The 16,967-nt window shown below is 42.3% G+C and overlaps 1 long non-coding RNA gene across 1 annotated transcript in view; it reads left to right on the forward strand.

Annotated features, from left to right (window-relative positions):
* LOC105738090 overlaps positions 1 to 5,111 on the forward strand; it is a 31,732-nt gene extending 26,621 nt beyond the window's left edge. The window contains exon 4 of the long non-coding RNA XR_004028671.1: positions 3,856 to 5,111. This is a non-coding gene — a long non-coding RNA (uncharacterized LOC105738090). The remainder of the gene's footprint in view (positions 1 to 3,855) is intronic.
* Positions 5,112 to 16,967: the final 11,856 nt, after the last annotated feature.

Here is a 16,967-nt window from a genome sequence, read left to right on the forward strand (position 1 = left end):
AGTTTTAAATTTTCATGAAATCCAATTTACCTATTATTTTTTCTTTTGTTACTTTTGGTTTCCTTTCCAAGGATCCATTGTCAAATACTAGATTATGAAGATTTTCACTTTTTTTTTTGAGAGTTTTACAGTTTTAGGTCTTATATTTAGGTTGATACTTTTTTGTTGTTGTTGTTGTTTTTGAGATGGAGTCTCCCTCTGTTGCCCAGGCTGAAGTGTAGTGGTGTGATCTCTGCTCACGGCAACCTCCACCTCCCAGGTTCAAGCCATTCTCCTGCCTCAGCCTCCTGAGTAGCTGGGAATACAGGCGTGTGCCACCATGCCAGGCTAATTTTTTGTATTTTTAGTAGAGACGGGGTTTCACCGTGTTAGCCAGGATGGTCTCAATCTCCTGATCTCATGATCTGCCCACCTCGGCCTCCCAAAGCACTGGGATTACAGGCGTGAGCCTTGGTGCCCTGCCCAGATTGGTATTTTTTAAAATTTTAGTAACATGTGCAAACAAGGTTGATATATTTTGACTTGATTTTTGTACATGGTGTCAGATAAGGGTCCAACTTTATTCTTTTCATATAGAAATTCAATTGTCTTGGCACCATATGATGGAAAGACTATTCTTTCCCCCAGTGAATGGTTTTAACATCCTTATCAAAAATCAATTAGCCACAGATGGCTGCGTTCATTTCTGGCCTTTCAATTTTATTTCATTCATCTATATGTCTATACTTATGCCAGTACTGCACTGTTTTGATTTTTGTACCTTTATAGTAATTTTAGAGATTGAGAAAAATGTCCTCCAACTTTCTTCAACTTTTTCAAGATTCCGTTAGCTATTCAGGGCCCCTTGTAGTTTCATATAAATTTTAGGATTAAAGAAAAACTTGAGGATTAGCCTTCCCATTTCTGTAAGAAAAAAAACTGTTGGAATTTGATATGGATTGCATTAAATCCGTAGATCATTTGAGAAAGTACTGTGTTTTAAAAAATATTAAGGCTTCATACCAATTAACATAGAATGCTTTCTGTATATTTAGGTTTTCTTAAACTTATTTCATCAAAGTTTCCTAGTTTCAGTGTACGAGTTTTTCAACTCCTTGGTTAAATTTATTTTTAGATATTTTATTCTTTTAGATGCCATTTTAATGGAATTTCTTTCCTAATCACCTTTCTGGATTCTGTCGAATAGAAATACAAGTGATTTTGTGTGTTGACATTGTACCCCACAATTTGGCTGAATTTGATTATTAGCTCTAATGGCTTTTTTTGTGGATTATTTGGGATTTTTAAATACATGGGATCATGTCATCTGTGAATAGAGGTAGTTTTATTTCTTCTTTTCTTTTCTTTTTTTTTTTTTTGAGATGGAGTCCCACTCTGTTGCCCAGGCTGGAGTGCAGTGGCTCCATCTCGACTCACTGCAACCTCTGCCTCCTGGGTTCAAACAATTCTCCTGCCTCAGCCTCCCGAGTAGCTGGGATTACAGGCACCCGCCACCACACGTGGCTAATTTTTGTATATTTTTTTGGTAGATATGGGGTTTCACCATGTTAATCAGGTTGGTGTTCAACTCCTAACCTCAAGTGATCCACCCTTCTCAGCCTCCCAAACTGCTGGGATTACAGGCATGAGCCACCTCACCCGGCCTTATTTCTTCTTTTCAATTCTGATGTTTTAATTTCTTTTTCTCGTCTTATTGCTCTAGTCAGAACTTCTAGTACAATTTTGAATAGCAGTGATGAAGCTAGGCATCTTTGTCTTTTTTTTTTTTTCTGAGACAGAGTTTCACTCTGTCACCCACACTGGAGTGCAGTGGCATGATTTCCGCTCACTGACACTTCTGCCTCCTGGGTTCAAGTGATTCTCTTGCCTCAGCTTCCTGAGGGGCTGGGATTACAGGTGCACACCCCCACACCCAGCTAATTTTTGTATTTGTAGTAGAGAGAGGGTTTTGCTATGTTGGCCAGGCTGGTCTCGAACTTCTGACCTCAAGTGATCCGCTAGCCTTGGCCTCCCAAAGTGCTGGGATTATAGGCGTGAGCCACTGCTCCCAGTCAGCATCTTTGTCTTGTTCTTGATCTTAAAGGGGAAAAGTTTTCAGTTTTTCACAATTGAGTATGTTAGCTGTGAGTTTTTTCATAAATGTTCTTTTTCATGTTGAGAGTTTCCTTTTATTCCTAGTTTTCTGAGTGTTTTTATCATCAAAAGGTATAGATTTTGTGAAATGCTTTTCCAATCTCAATTGAGAAGACCATGTGGGTTCTTCCTCTTCCTTCTTATTAATGTAATGTATTAAATTGGTTGGCTTTTCTTAGGCTGAATGTTCCTTCAATTCATGTGATAAATCCTACATGATTATGATGTATAATCCTTTTAATATGTGACTAGATTTGCTTTGTTAGTATTTAGTTGAGGACCTTTGCCTCTAAATTCATAAGGGAGTTTAGTCTGTATTTTTTTTTAACATTGTATGCCTTCATCTGGCTTTAGTATTAGGTTAATTCTGGCCTCAAAGAATGAGTTAGAAAGTATTCCCCCTTCTATTTCTTGAAGAGTTTCATAAGGGATGTTAGCCTGTAATTTCTTTCTTTCTTTTTTTTTTTTTTTACATTGTGTGTCTTCATCTGGCTTTAGTATCAGGTTAATTCTGGCCTCAAATAATGAATTAGAAAGTATTCTCCCTTCTTCTATTTTTTGAAAGAGTTTGAAAATAATTGGCTTTAATTCTTCTTTAAATATTTGGTAGAATTTGGCCAGGCACAGTGGCTCATGCCTGTAATCTCGGCACTTTGGAAGGTCAAGGCGGGCAGATCACCTGAGGTCAAGAGTTCAAGACCAGCCTGGCCTACGTGGTGAAACCCCGTCTCTACTAAAAATACAAAAATTACCTGGGGCATGGTGGCAGGTGCCTGTAATCCCAGCTACTTGGAATGCTGAGGCAGGAGAATCACTGGAACTCGGGAGGCGGAGGTTGCAGTGAGCCAAAATCGTGCCATTGCACTCCAGCCTGGGCGACAAGAGAGAAACTCCGTCTCAAAAAAAAAAATTATTGGAATTTTTAAGTGAAATCATCTGGCTCTGGTTTTTCCTTTGTTGGGAGGTTTTTCACCACTATTGCAATCTTTACTTGTTATAGGTAGGTTAAGATTTTCTATTTCTTCTTGAGATGCTTTAGGGAATTTTTATGTTTCTAGGAATTTGTCCACTTAATCTAATTTATTCATGAACAATTGTTTATAATATTCTTTTGTAATAATTTTTATTTTTGCAAGGCTGGTAGTAATATCTCCACTTTCATTTATTATTTTACTTACTTTTTTTGTTGTTGTTGTTGCCCAGGCTGAAGTGCAATGGCTCAATCTCGGCTCACTGCAACCTCCGCCTCCCTGGTTCAAGCGATTCTCCTGCCTCAGCCTCCCGAGTAGCTGGGATTACAGGCATGCACCACCACACCCGGCTAATTTTGTATTTTTAGTAGAGATGGGGTTTCTCCATGTTGGTCAGGCTGGTCTTGAACTCCCGACCTCAGGTGATCCGCCTGCCTCGGCCTCCCAAAGTGCTGGGATTACAGACGTGAGCCACTGTGCCCGGCCTATTTTACTTACTTACATGCGTATTTCCTCTTTCTTTTTTTGTCATTCTGGGCAAAAGTTTGTCAATTTTGTTGATTTTTAAAAATGAACCAACTTTGGGTTTCATTGATTCTTTCTACTGTTTTTCTATTCTCCATTTTGTTTATCTCCACTCTAATATTATTTCCTCCCTTCTGCTAGTTTTGTGTTTAGTGTGTTTTTTTTTCCTCAATGGGTAAAGTGAAGTTGTTGACTTGAGCTCTCTCTTTTTATTTTTTAATGTAAGCATTTAGAACTATAAATTTCCAGTCCCAGCTACTCAGGAGACTGAGGCACAGGAATTGCTTGAACCTGAGAGGTGGAGATTGCAGTGAGCCAAGATTGCACCACTGCACTCCAGCCTGGGTGACAGAGGGAGACTCTGTCAAAAAAAAAAAAAGAAGAAAGGAAGAAAAGAAAGAAGAAAGGAAGAAAAGAAAAGAAAGAAGAAAAAGAAGAAAGAAAGAAGGAAAGAAAAAAGAAAGAGAGAAAGAAAGAAAGAAGAAGGAAGGAAGGAAGGAAGGAAGGAAGGAAGGAAGGAAGGAAGGAAGGAAGGAAGGAACTACAAATTTCCCTCTAATCAGTGTCTTCACTTTATTCCCAAATTTTTGGTATGCTGTGTTTTCATCTTCATTCATCTCTAAGTATACTCTAACCTCCTTTGTAATTTCTTCTTTGACTCATTGGTTGCTTATGTCATTTAACTTCCACATATTTGCAAAATTTCCAGTTTTCCTTTAGTTATTGACTTCATTGCATGTGGTCGAGGAAGATACTTTGTATGGTTTCAATGTTTAAAAAATTTATTGGGACTTGTTTTATGACCTAACATATGGTCTATTCTGGAGAATGTTTCATTTGCACTTGAGAAGAATGTGTGTTTTGAGAAGAATATGTATTCTGCTGTTGTTGAGTGGAGTGTTCTATATTTGTTGGTGCTGTTCAAATTCTCTACTTTCTAATTCATCTTCTGTCTATCCATTATTTAGAATAGGGTATTGTGTCTTCCACTGTTATTTTAGAACAGTGTATTTCTTCCTTCATTTCTGTCAGTTTATTTCATATTTTGAGGTTTTAACTGTTTGTTGCACATATGTTTATAATAATTATACATTATTAATGAATTGACCCTTTTATCAATATATAATTTCATTCTTTGTTACTTGTAACAGTTTGTTTTTTCTGATACATATATTGCCACCCTGCTATCCTTTAGTTACTATTTGCATGGAATGCTTTTTTTCCATCCTTTTATGTTCAACCTATTTGTGTCTTTAAATATAAAGTGAGACTGTTGTAGACAGACAACATATAGTTGGATCATGTTTTTTAACTATCCTGCCAATTTCTGCCTTTTGATTGGATGATTTAATCAATTTACATTTAAAGTGATTACTGATATGGAAGAACTTACTTCTACCTTTTTGCTATTTGATTTTTGTATTCCTTTTTCCCTTTTAAATAATTTTTATCTCTTTATTGATATTAAAAATTTCAAATATATATCTGTCCTGATTTTCTTTAGTACTTTGTCCAAGTTTTCTTTTAGCTCTTTGAACATATTTCATACAGCATTTTTTTTTTTTGAAATATAGTCTCACTCTGTCGCCCAGGCTGGAGTGCAGTGGTGCCATCTCAGCTCACTGCAAGCTCTGCCTCCTGGGTTCACGCCATTCTCCTGCCTCAGCCTCCCCAGTAGCTGGGACTACAGGCGTCCACCACCACGCCCGGCTAATTTTTTGTATTTTTAGTAGAGATGGGGTTTCACCGTGTTAGCCAGGATGGTCTCGATCTCCTGACCTTGTGATCCGCCTGCTTCAGCCTCCCAAAGTGCTGGAATTACAGGCATGAGCCACTGTGCCTGGCCTCTTAAAGTCTTTGTCTCAAGTCCATTGTCTGGACTTCCTTGAGGATGGCTTCTATCCATTTATTTTGCTACTTTCCCATTTTTTGGTATGCTTTGTGATTTGTTTTTGTTGAAAACTGTACTTTTGAATATTATAGTGTGGTAACTGTGGAAATCAGATTCTCCTCTTTTTTCAGGGTTTGCTGTTTTGTTGATTGTTGAAGGCCGTTGTAGTCTGTATGTTTAGTAACTTTTCCAATCTATTTTTGCAAAGGTTGTATCCCTTATCACGTATGGTCACTGAAGTTTCTGGGTTTTTTTTTTTTTTAAAGCTTATGTTCAGCTGGTGTTTTCATAGAGATTTCCTTGAATTCCAGGAGCTAGAAACAAAAACAAACATAAACAACAACAACAAAAAAGCAACCTCCTCCTCCTGCTGAAAAACCCCCAAATAAAAACCAAACACCTCTCCCAGTCTTTGCAGATTGTCTCTGTGCTGAGACAATCCAACACTTATCCAGGCTTACACTGAGCCTGAAGTGAATGCTTAGTATGGTCTAAGTTCTGAGTTAAAATAAACAAAAACAAGTGCCTTGTGTCAATCTTTCAGGAAGCCCCCAGAGAGATTAGAATGGACTTACACTATGATTTGCGATTAATACCTGCTATGCTATTCCTGGAACCAGGGATCAGGATCCCACACTGGGAACATGGGATGCTGCTGCTTTAAGACTGCCACTGCACCCTGGAGGAGATGGGACAAGGACAAGTAAATACACTACACAATTTACTTACCATTTTCAGCTGCCTTTTTTCCTTGATTTACTTGGTTGTTGTAAACATTTTGACTGTTTTCCAGAGTTCTGACAAAGTTGGTTCTGACAGTTTCTGCTTGTTTTTTGATATTTCTGTGGAGGGATGAGAACTTGAAGCTGTCTATGCTGCCATTTTGCTGCATGGTCTATAATTTTTAAATAAGAGCTTTATTGAGATTTAACTGACATACCATATGTATTAGTCCATTTTCATGCTGCTGATAAAGACATACCTGAGACTGTTGGGAAAAAGAGGTTTAATTGGACTTACGGTTCCACATGGCTGGGGCAACCTCAGAATCATGGCAGGAGATGAAAGGCACTTCTTACATGGCAGTGGCAAGAGAAAATGAGAGAGAAGCAAAAGTGGAAACCCCTGATAAACCCATCAGATCTCACGAGACTTTTCCACTGTCATGAGAATAGCATGGGAATGACCGGCCCCCATGATTCAATTACCTCCCCCTGGGTCCCATTGTGGGAATTCTAGGAGTTACAGTTAAGTTGAGATTTGGGTGGGGACACAGCCAAACCATATCATTTTGCCCCTGGCCCCTCCAAATCTCATATCCTCACATTTCAAAACCAATCATACCTTCCCAACAGTCCCCCAAAATCTTAAATCATTTCAGCATTAACCCAAAAGTCCATAGTCCAAAGTCTCACCTGAGACAAGGCAAGTCCCTTCTGTCTATAAGTCTGTACAATCAAAGTCAAGCTAGTTACTTCTTAGGTATAATGGGGGTACAGGTATTGGGTAAATGCAACCATACCATGTAGGAGAAATTGGCCAAAACCAGGAGGTTACAGGGCCCATGTAAGTCTGAAATCCAGTGGGGTGGTCAAATTTTAAAGCTCCAAAATGATCTCCTTTGACTCCAGTGCTCACATCCAGTTCACACTGATGCGAGAGATGGGTTCCCATGGTTTTGGGCAGCTCCACCCCTATGGCTTTGCAGGGTACAGCCTCCCTCCTGGCTGGCATTAATGTCTGTGGCTTTTCCAGGTGCACAATGCAAGCTGTTGGTGGAGCTACCATTCTGGGGGCCTGGAGGATGGTGGCCCTCTTTTCACAGCTCCACTAGGCAGTGCCCCAGTAGGGACTCTGTGTGGGGGCTCCAGCCCCACATTTCCATTCTTCACTTCCCTAGCAGAAGTTCTCTATGAGGGCCCTGCCCTAGCAGCAAGCTTTTGCTTGGGCATCCAGGTCCCATACATCTTCTGAAATTTAGGCAGAGGTTCCCAAGCCTCAATTATTGACTTCCGTGCACCTAAAGGCTCAACACCACCACGTGGAAGCTGCCAGGGCTTGGGGCTTCCACCCTCTGAAGCCACAGCCTGAGCTCTATGTTGGCCCCTTTCAGCCATGGCTGGAGTGGCTGGGACACAGGGCACCAAGTCCCTAGGCTGCACCCAGCTCAGGGACCCTGGGGCTGGCTCACAAAACCACTTTTTCCTCCTAGGCCTTCGGGCCTGTGATAGGAGGGGCTGCAGTGAAGACCTCTGACATGTCCTGGAGACATTTTCCCCCATGGTCTTGGGGATTAACATTAGGCTCCTTGTTACTTATGCAAATTTCTGCAGCAAGCTTCAATTTGTCCTAAAAAAAAAAATGTTTTTTTTTTTTCTACTGCATCATCAGGCTGCAAATTTTCTGAATTTTTATGCTGTTTCCCTTTTAAAACAGAATGCTTTTGGCCAGGTGCAGTGGATCACACCTGTAATCCTAACACTTTGGGAGGCCGAGGTGGGCAGATCACCTGAGGTCAAGAGTTTGAGACCAGCCTGGCCAACATGGTGAAACCTTGTCTCTGCTAAAAATACAAAAAATTAGCAGGGCATGATAGTGGGTGTCTATGATCCTAGCTACTCGGGAGGCTGAGGCAGGAGAATTGCTTGAACCTGGAAAGTGGAGGTTGCAGTCAGTGAGCCAAGATCATGTCACTGCCCTCCAGCCTGGGCAATAGAGCGAGACTCCATCTCAAAAAAAAAAAAAAAAAGGAATGTTTTTAACAGTACCCAAGTCACCTCTTGAATGCTTTGCTGCTTAGAAATTTCTTCCACCAGATACCCTAAATCATCTCTCTCAAGTTCAAAGTTCCACAAATCTCTAGGGCAGGGGCAAAATGCCACCAGTTTCTTTGCTAAAACATAACAAGAGTCACCTTTGCTCCAATTCCCAACAAGTTCCTCATCTCCATCTAAGACCACCTTAGCCTGGACCTTATTGTTCGTATCACTATCAGCATTTTTGTCAAAGCCATTCAACAAGTTTCTGGGAAGTTTCAAACTTTCCCATATTTTCCTGTCTTCTTCTGAGCCCTCCAAACTGTTCCAACCTCTTCCTGTTACCCAATTCCAGAGTTGCTTCCACATTTTTGAGTATCTTTTCAGCAATGCCCCACTCTACTGGTATCAATTTACTGTATTAGTCTGTTTTCATGCTGCTGATAAAGACATACCCGAGACTGGGAAGAGAAAGAGGTTTAATTGGACTTACAGTTCCATATGGCGGGGAGGCCTCAGAACCATGGCAGGAGGTGAAAGGCACTTCTTACATGGTGGCGGCAAGAGCAAAATGAGGAAGAAGCAAAAGCAGAAATCCCCGATAAATCCAGCAGATCTTGTGAGACTTATTCACTATCATGAGAATAGCATGGGAAAGACTCGCCCCCATGATTAAATTACACCCCCACCGGTCCCCACCACAACTTGTGGAAATTCTGGGAGATACAATTCAAGTTGAGATTTGGGTGGGGACACAGCCAAACCATATCACCATGGAATTCAGTCTTTTAAAGTGTACAATTCACTCAGGCAAGGTGGCTCACACCTGTAATCCTAGTACTTTGGGAGGCTGAGGTGGGCAGATGACTTGAGGTCAGGAGTTTGAGACCAGCCTGGCCAACATGGTGAAATTCTGTCTCTACAAAAAATACAAAAATTTGCTGGGTGTGGTGGTGGGTGCTTGTAATCCCAGCTACTTGGGAGGCTGAGGTTCAAGAATCGCTGGAACCTTGGGAGGCAGAGGCTGCAGTGAGCCAAGATCGTGCCACTGCACTCCAGCCTGGGTGACAGAGTGAGACTTCAACTCAAAAAAAAAAAAAGTGTACAATTCGTTGGCTTTTAGTGTCCTCACTGAGTTGTGTAATCATCACCACTATCAAAATGTAAAACATTTGTATCACCCTAAAAAGAAACCCTAAAGGCTGGGTGTAGTAATTCACACCTATAATCCCAGCATTTTGGGACGCTGAGGCAGGAGGATTGCTTGAGCCCAGGGGTTTGAAACCAACCTAGGCAACATAGTGAGAGGCTGTTTCTTACAAAATAAAATAAAACAAAAAAGAAAATGTTAGCTGGGTATGGTGGTATGTACCTGTAATAATCCGAGCTACTGGGGAGGCTGAGGTGGGAAGATCACTTGAGCCCAGGGGCTGGAGGATGCCATGAACTATGATTGTGTCGCTGCATTCCAGCCTGGGTGACAGAATGAGACCCTGCATCAAAAACAAAACAAAACAAACAAACAAAAAAACCCTCAAAAACTCTGCACCTTTTACCAGTCACTCCCATTCCTATCACCCTCCTTACCCCAGCGCTAGGCAACCACTAGTCTACTTTCTATCTCTATGGATTTGCCTTTTCTGAATATTTCATATAAATGAAATAATACATTATGTGGTCTTTTGTTACTGATTTCTTTCACTTGGTGTAATTTTGCATGGTTCATATCATATCATGTGTCAATACTTCCTTTTAAAGCTTTTTTGAAATTTTAATTTTGAGATAATGGTAGATTTACATACAGTTGAAAGAAATACTATAGTCCTTTGCATTTTTCCTCAGTTACCTGCACTCATAAAATCTTGCATAACTATTGTGTAATATCACAACCAGGATATTGAAATCGATATAGTCAAGATGCAGAACATTTTCATTACCACAGAGATCTCTGATGTTGTCCTATTATAGTCACACCTACCTCCCATCTACCCCTACATCCTTCTTTTTTTTTTTTTTTTTCTGAGGCAGAGTCTCGCTCTGTTGCCCAGGCTGGAATGCAATGGCGCCATGTCTGCTCACTGCAACCTCCACCTCCTGGGCTCAAACAATTCTCCTGCCTCAGCTTCCAAGTAGCTGGGATTACAGGCGCCCACCACCACACCCGGATAATTTTTGTATTTTTAGTAGAGACGGGATTTCACCATGTTGGCCAGGCTGGTTTTGAATTCCTGACCTCAAATGATCTGTCCACTTCGGCCTCCCAAAGTGGTGAGATTACAGACGTGAGCCACTGTGCCCAGCCCCCTACATCCTTCTTAACCACTGACAACCACTATTCTGTTTTCCATGCATTTAATTTTGTCATTTCAAAAATGTTATATGAATGGATTCTTACAATGTGTAACTCTTGAGATTGACTTTTTTCACTCAATATGATTCTTTTAAAGTTAATCCAAATTGTCACCTATATCAATAGTTCATTCCTTTTTGCTGCTGAATAGTATTCCATGTTATTGACGCACTGCAGCTTGTTTATCCATTCACCCACTGAAGGACATTTGGGCAGTTTCTAGTTTGGTGCTATTATTATTACTCTGTTGCCCATGCTGGAGTGCAGTCGTATGATCACGGCGTGCTGCAGCCTCAACCTTCTGGGCTCAAGTGATCCTCTCACCTTAGCCTCTCAAGTAGCTGGGACAAGCATGTGCTTCTACACCTGACTGATTTTTTCATTTTTATATTTTGTAGACATGGAATCAAACTAAAGACCCAGGCTCGTTTCGGATTCCTGGGCTCAAGCAATCTTCTTGCCTCAGCCTCCTAAAATGTTGGGATTACAGGCATGACCCGCCCCACCCCCCCCATGCCCAGCCTGGGCTATTATTAATCAAACAGTTATGAGCATTCCTGTACAGGTTTTCATGTGAACAGAAATGTTTACTACTCTGGCATAAATGCCTAAGTGTGCAATTACTGAGCTGTGGTTTGAATGTGTCCCCCAAAAATCATGTGTTGGAAACTTAACCCCTAATGCAACAGTGTTGGAATGTGAGGCCTAATAACAGATTGTTAAGCCATGGGGCTGGAGTGAATGGATTAATGCTGTTATCGTGGGAGTGGGCTCATTATAAAAGGGGAAGTTTGGCCCCCTTTTACTGTCTCTTCCTTACCCTTTATTTGCTCTTCTGCCATGGGATGATGCAGCAAGAAGGCCCTTGCCGGATGCTAACCTCTCAATTTTGGACTTTTGAGCCTCCAGAAAACATGAGTCAATAAATTTCTGTTCATTATAAATGATCCAATCTGTGGTATGCTGTTATAGTAGAATGAAATACACTAAGACATACTAGGTCACACTGTAGCTGCATTTCTAGTTTTATAAGAAACTACCAAACTATTTTTCAGAATGACTCTATCATTTTACATTCCCAACAGCAATATATGAGTGATACAGTTTCTTCACAACCTTCACTGATTCAGTTGCTTAAATTTCTTCACATCGTTGGTGTTGTCACTGTTTTTTTAATTGTAGCCATTCTGATAGCTGTGTAGTGATTTCTCTTTGTATGACTTGGGCATATAGTACCTACCTCAGTGGGTCTCGTGAAGGTTTGCGTGTATAAAGTGTCTGGCACAGCTAGATAAATGTTAGCTATAATTATTACTACATAGATGGAGATGACACGGTCCCTGCCATCAAAGTAGTTATTATCTCATGGAAGACAAAGATGTGGAAACAAATAATGTTAATCCAGATTGTTAAATGGAGGAGTCATGATCCAAAAAATATGGGACTCCAGACTGAAGATGAAGGATCATCAGGGAGGATTTCTCAGGAGAAGTAATCCTCAGCTAAGCCTTGAAGGATAAGTTAGCTTAGCTAAGCAAAGGGAGGGCTGGCATGGATGCATTTCAGGCAGAGAGGACAGAAAAGGCATATTATGGTAGCCACAAATTCAATATGGCTGTAGGTTAGGGAGGTAGTAGTGGGAATAAGCCAGAGATGTAGCTGGGGAGGATATTGTGAGGGATCAAGCAAGGACCTACTTGCTACAAAAAAGAGTTTAGACTTTATCTCCATAGACATTGGAGAGCCACAGAATCCCCAAAAGTGATATCTGACCGAGATGGAGACTTTTTTTGCACCCCTTTTCTTCTAGAAATTTCTGCCCAGATGCCCACTGGAAAGGAGGTGACTTCTTCATGGGACCCTTGGTAAGCTGGCATGCTCCCTTTTCAAGGGCTTCTGTTATAAAAAGCTCTTTATGTATTAGGCATATTTACAATTCTTCTCTAACCTACCACCAAACAAAGCACAAACATGGCCATAAACACTTAATTAATCACATCTCAGTTCTTATTAAGACAATAAACCCAGATCCCAGATTTCCATCCTTTAACTCACTGCCCCGCTGCGACCTGTATTTCCCCAGGCCTTTCACAGGCTTTCCTGCTCTCTCCTTCGTCCCTGCTCTAGTGAAATTCAGAAAACTTTGGCCTGATAAGGAAACTTGCATTCTAGGACTGGTCTGCTATAAACTGGGCTGTGTTCCCTTGGGACAGCCTCTTCTTCCTCTGAGCCTTAGTTGCCTCATCTGTATCAGGAAGCATGTCAGCCTTCAATGGTCTAACATTCTCTAAAGGTATTTGTAATAATAGGAAGGAACCTTTCTCACACTTGTAGTTTTCGATAGTTCATTCTCACAGAAATGCCATGAGAATGCTAACATGATGGATATTAGTCGCATTTTATTAAGAAAGAGGCTGTGTTTCAGAAGAATGGTCATGTGTTCAATGTCACACATCAGTTCAAGAGCAGAGTATGGCCTTGAACTTACTCGGTCCAGTGTCTTACCACCAGACCACATCCCCTTCTTCACCTTCTTTATCAATTCCTTTCACTCATCTCCTTGTTTCCCCTGACTAGCTCCCACGACCCAACCACCACACCACAAAGGACAGTTTTATGCTAAAAAGGATCTACTGCTGTCCAGGAACCCAAGAATCCTTGGTCTGGCAAAGAGGACTGAGAAGAACAGGCAGAGAGGCATTGAAACAGGCCCAGGAGGGGAGCATGTCCTTCCCTCACCCTACACTGCAACCCAGAGCCATGGTGACAGGGCCAGATTAAGGCTTTAGAGGCCCTAGAAGATGAACAGAATGTGATGCTCCTGTCCGTATGTAATGCAAAAGATAAACAACAATAAGCCATTGAAGGTCAGGTGCGGTGGTTCACGCCTGTAATCCCAGCACTTTGGGTGGCCGAGGTGGGTGGATCACCTGAGGTCAGGAGTTCGAGACCAGCCTGGCCAACATGGTGAAACCCTGTCTCTACTAAAAATACAAAAATTAGCTGGGCCCAGTGGCACACACCTGTCATCTCAGCCACTCAGGAGGCTGAGGCAGGAGAATCACTTGAATCCAGGAGGCAGAGGTTGCAATGAGCCAAGATCGCAACACTGCACTCCAGCCTAGGTGACAGAGCCAGATTCAGTCTCAAAATAAAATAAAAACAAAAAATAAAAAAGCCATTGAAATCAGTACAAGGAAGTTTATTAATATTCTGATCACCTTCATGATGACTAATATAAAATGTTTTTAAATATCAGATAGGAAAGTATTCTCATTTTGGGGGCTAGCTTTTTGTGCACTTGTTTGAGGGTGACTATTTATCTACACATCTGCAGTACATGGTGGATGTGAGTGCCTGATCCACTTGGGCTCACTGCTGCTTGGGCTCACGTACCTTGGGCCTTCTGTCTGTTATGGCCCCTGGGAGCCCTGTCAGTACCCCTCGGACAGTGGACTCCACAGGGACCACTCCCAGGGCTCAGCCCAACCCTCCAGCCCAGGCTGTTGGCCTGATGCAAGGGTTTAGGGCAGGACAAATAATTGAGGCTCCATTTTTATTCTGTCTTTATGGCTCCTACTCTCCCTTTTCCTCTCTGCCTGTCTCTGACTCTGTATACTTTTTCCCATATCTCTTTTTTTTCTTGTCTGCTGTATTCCTTCCTGTTGCTTAGTCTTTCTCCTTCTTTGCCCCAGTCTCTTGGACTGTTTCTCCTTTTGTCTTATCCTTTCTGTTTGTTGCTCTGCCTCTTGTCTTTTCTTCCTCTCTTACCCATACTCCAGTCTCTCCTTTTGTTTTTTGACGTCTATGAGTGTGTGCCTCAGTCTCAACCTCTCCCTCTCTTTGTCTGTCTCATTTTCTTTCCCATCCCAGAGCCCACAGGGACCTTTAGAGAGGGTAAGCTGTTATATCCTGGGCTGTCTCTCCAGAAGAGATAGAAATGGTGACTTAGGGCTAAATTTAAACTTTTCAGGCCTGGGTGGGGGCCCTCCAGCAGACAGTTAAGGAAAAAGGAGGGAAAGCTGGTTATTCAGTCAGGGAAAGGAGACTGGGGTGGGAACTTGGCAAAGACTGTGAGTTCCAATGCGGTCCCAGCCCTACACTCTCTGACTGAGGCCTTGAGGCTATTTTTGGAAGCTTTCAAAATATCCCAGAAGGCGTGTCTATCCCCTCCATTCAGTCTGGGATGCCAGAGGATTCACTGAAGATAGCATAGCTGAAGCCTGTCCTGTATTCTTCCTTAGCTTCCACCAGCCACTGACAAAACAGCAGTAACGCTGTCCCCAGATTGGGACACCATGGAAGAGAGGAGAGTAGTAGCAGCAGATCATGAGCCATCCGGAGAGTGGGAAGGGATGAATAATGTGTGTCTCAATTCCCAAGACCCCAAAGTATCCAAGCTAGAAGGGATCCTAAAGGTCAGCTAGTATCACCCCTTCAATATTTATATGTTATGGCCAGAGAGGGCGCTATTAATATCACTCCTTAAATATTTATATGTGAAGACCAGAGAGGGCACTATTAATATCTCTCAAGAAGGGAGAAAAAAGAATCTCTTAAATCCATTTCCTTCATCTCTGCCCTAGTTTACTCTCTCTGGAGTGAATTGTTGGAACAGCTTGGTTCCTCTGCCTCCAGTTTCTCCCTGGGCAATCTAGCTTCTATACTGGACAGATAGACCTATCATATTTTCGGGTGGGTTGCAGGGGAGAGGCAGCCCTGACTGTGTCACTTCTACTTCAAGTTTTCGCTAGTTTCCCACTACCTACTGGATAAAATCCAAAACCCCCTAGCCTGAAACATAAGCCTATTTGTGATTTAGCCCCCACTCACCTTTTCAAACTTCTTTCTTACTTGCTGTGTTTCCCTTTAGAACCTTCCAAACTCTCTACCATTCCCCCAAACTGACATTCTTTCCTCTCTTTGTCTCTTCCTCTCTCACATGCCTGCAGGTAGAAATTCAAACAGCATAGAGAAATGAAAAGCAGGCTGGGTGTGGTGGCTCATGCCTGTAATCCCAGCACCTTGGGAGGCTGAGGTGGATGGATCATCTGAGGTCAGGAGTTCAGCAGCTCGAGACCAGCCAGGGCAACATGGTGAAATCCTGTCTCTACTGAAAATACAAAAAATTAGCTGGGCATGGTGGTGGGCACCTGTAATCCTAGCTACTCAGGAGGCTGAGGCAGGAAAATTGCTTGAACCCAGGAGGCAGAAGCTGTAGTGAGCCGAGATCTCACCATTGCACTCCAGGCTGGGCAACAAGAGCAAAACTCCATCTCAAAAAAAAAAAAAAAAAAAAAAAAAAAACCAGAAAGAAAGAAAAGAAAAGAAGGGCCAGGCACGGTGGCTCACGCCTGTAATCCCAGCACTTTGGGAGGCCGAGGCAGGCAGATCACGAGGTCAGGAGATTGAGACCATCCTGGCTAACACGGTGAAACCCCGTCTGTACTAAAAATACAAAAAAATTAGCTGGGCGTGGTGGCATGCACCTGTAATCCCAGCTACTTGGGAGGCTGAGGCAGGAGAATGGCATGAACCCAGGAGGTGGAGCTTGCAGTGAGCCGAGATCATGCCACTGCATTCCAGCCTGGAAGACAGAGCAAGACTCGGTCTCAAAAAAAAAAAGAAAGAAAAGAATATTAGGCTGGGTGTGGTGGCTCATGCCTGTAATCCCAGCACTTTGGGAAGCCAAGGCAGGCGGATCACCTGAGGTTGGGAGTTCAAGACCAGCGTGACCAACACAGAGAAACCCCGTCTCTACTAAAAATACAAAATTATCCAGGTGTGGTGGCACATGCCTGTAATCCCAGCTACTCGGGAGGCTGAGGCAGGAGAATCACTTGAACCCAAGAAGCGGAGGTTGTGGTGAGCCAAGATCGTGCCATCGCACTCCAGCCTGGGCAACAAGAGCGAAACTCCATCTTATGAAAAAAAATAAAAGAAAAGAAAGAAAAGAAAAGTAAAACTCTTTAAGCTTTCCACACCCTACTCCTATCCAAAGATAGACCTTCCCACCTCTCTGACTTAATCTCCTACTATTCTCTGTCCCCAACCCCCACCCCACAGTGATCCAGTCATAAAAAGCCTCCTTGCTGTTCCTAGAACATATGAGCTCCACCTTAGGACCTTTGTCCTTTGTTAATTTCTCTGTCTAGAATTCTCTTTTACCAGATATCTTGCTTCTTCCCTCAGTTCATTCATGTCTCTATTTATTTCTTTTTTTTAAATAGAGACGGGGTCTCACTATGTTGTCCAGGCTGGTCTTGGACTCCTGGGCTCAAGCGATCCTCCCACGTTGGCCTCCTTAAAGTGCTAGGATTACAGGTGTGAGCCACCATGCC

This window comes from Nomascus leucogenys, chromosome X (assembly GCF_006542625.1).
Source record: "Nomascus leucogenys isolate Asia chromosome X, Asia_NLE_v1, whole genome shotgun sequence".
In the NCBI taxonomy this organism is placed as follows: domain Eukaryota; kingdom Metazoa; phylum Chordata; class Mammalia; order Primates; family Hylobatidae; genus Nomascus; species Nomascus leucogenys.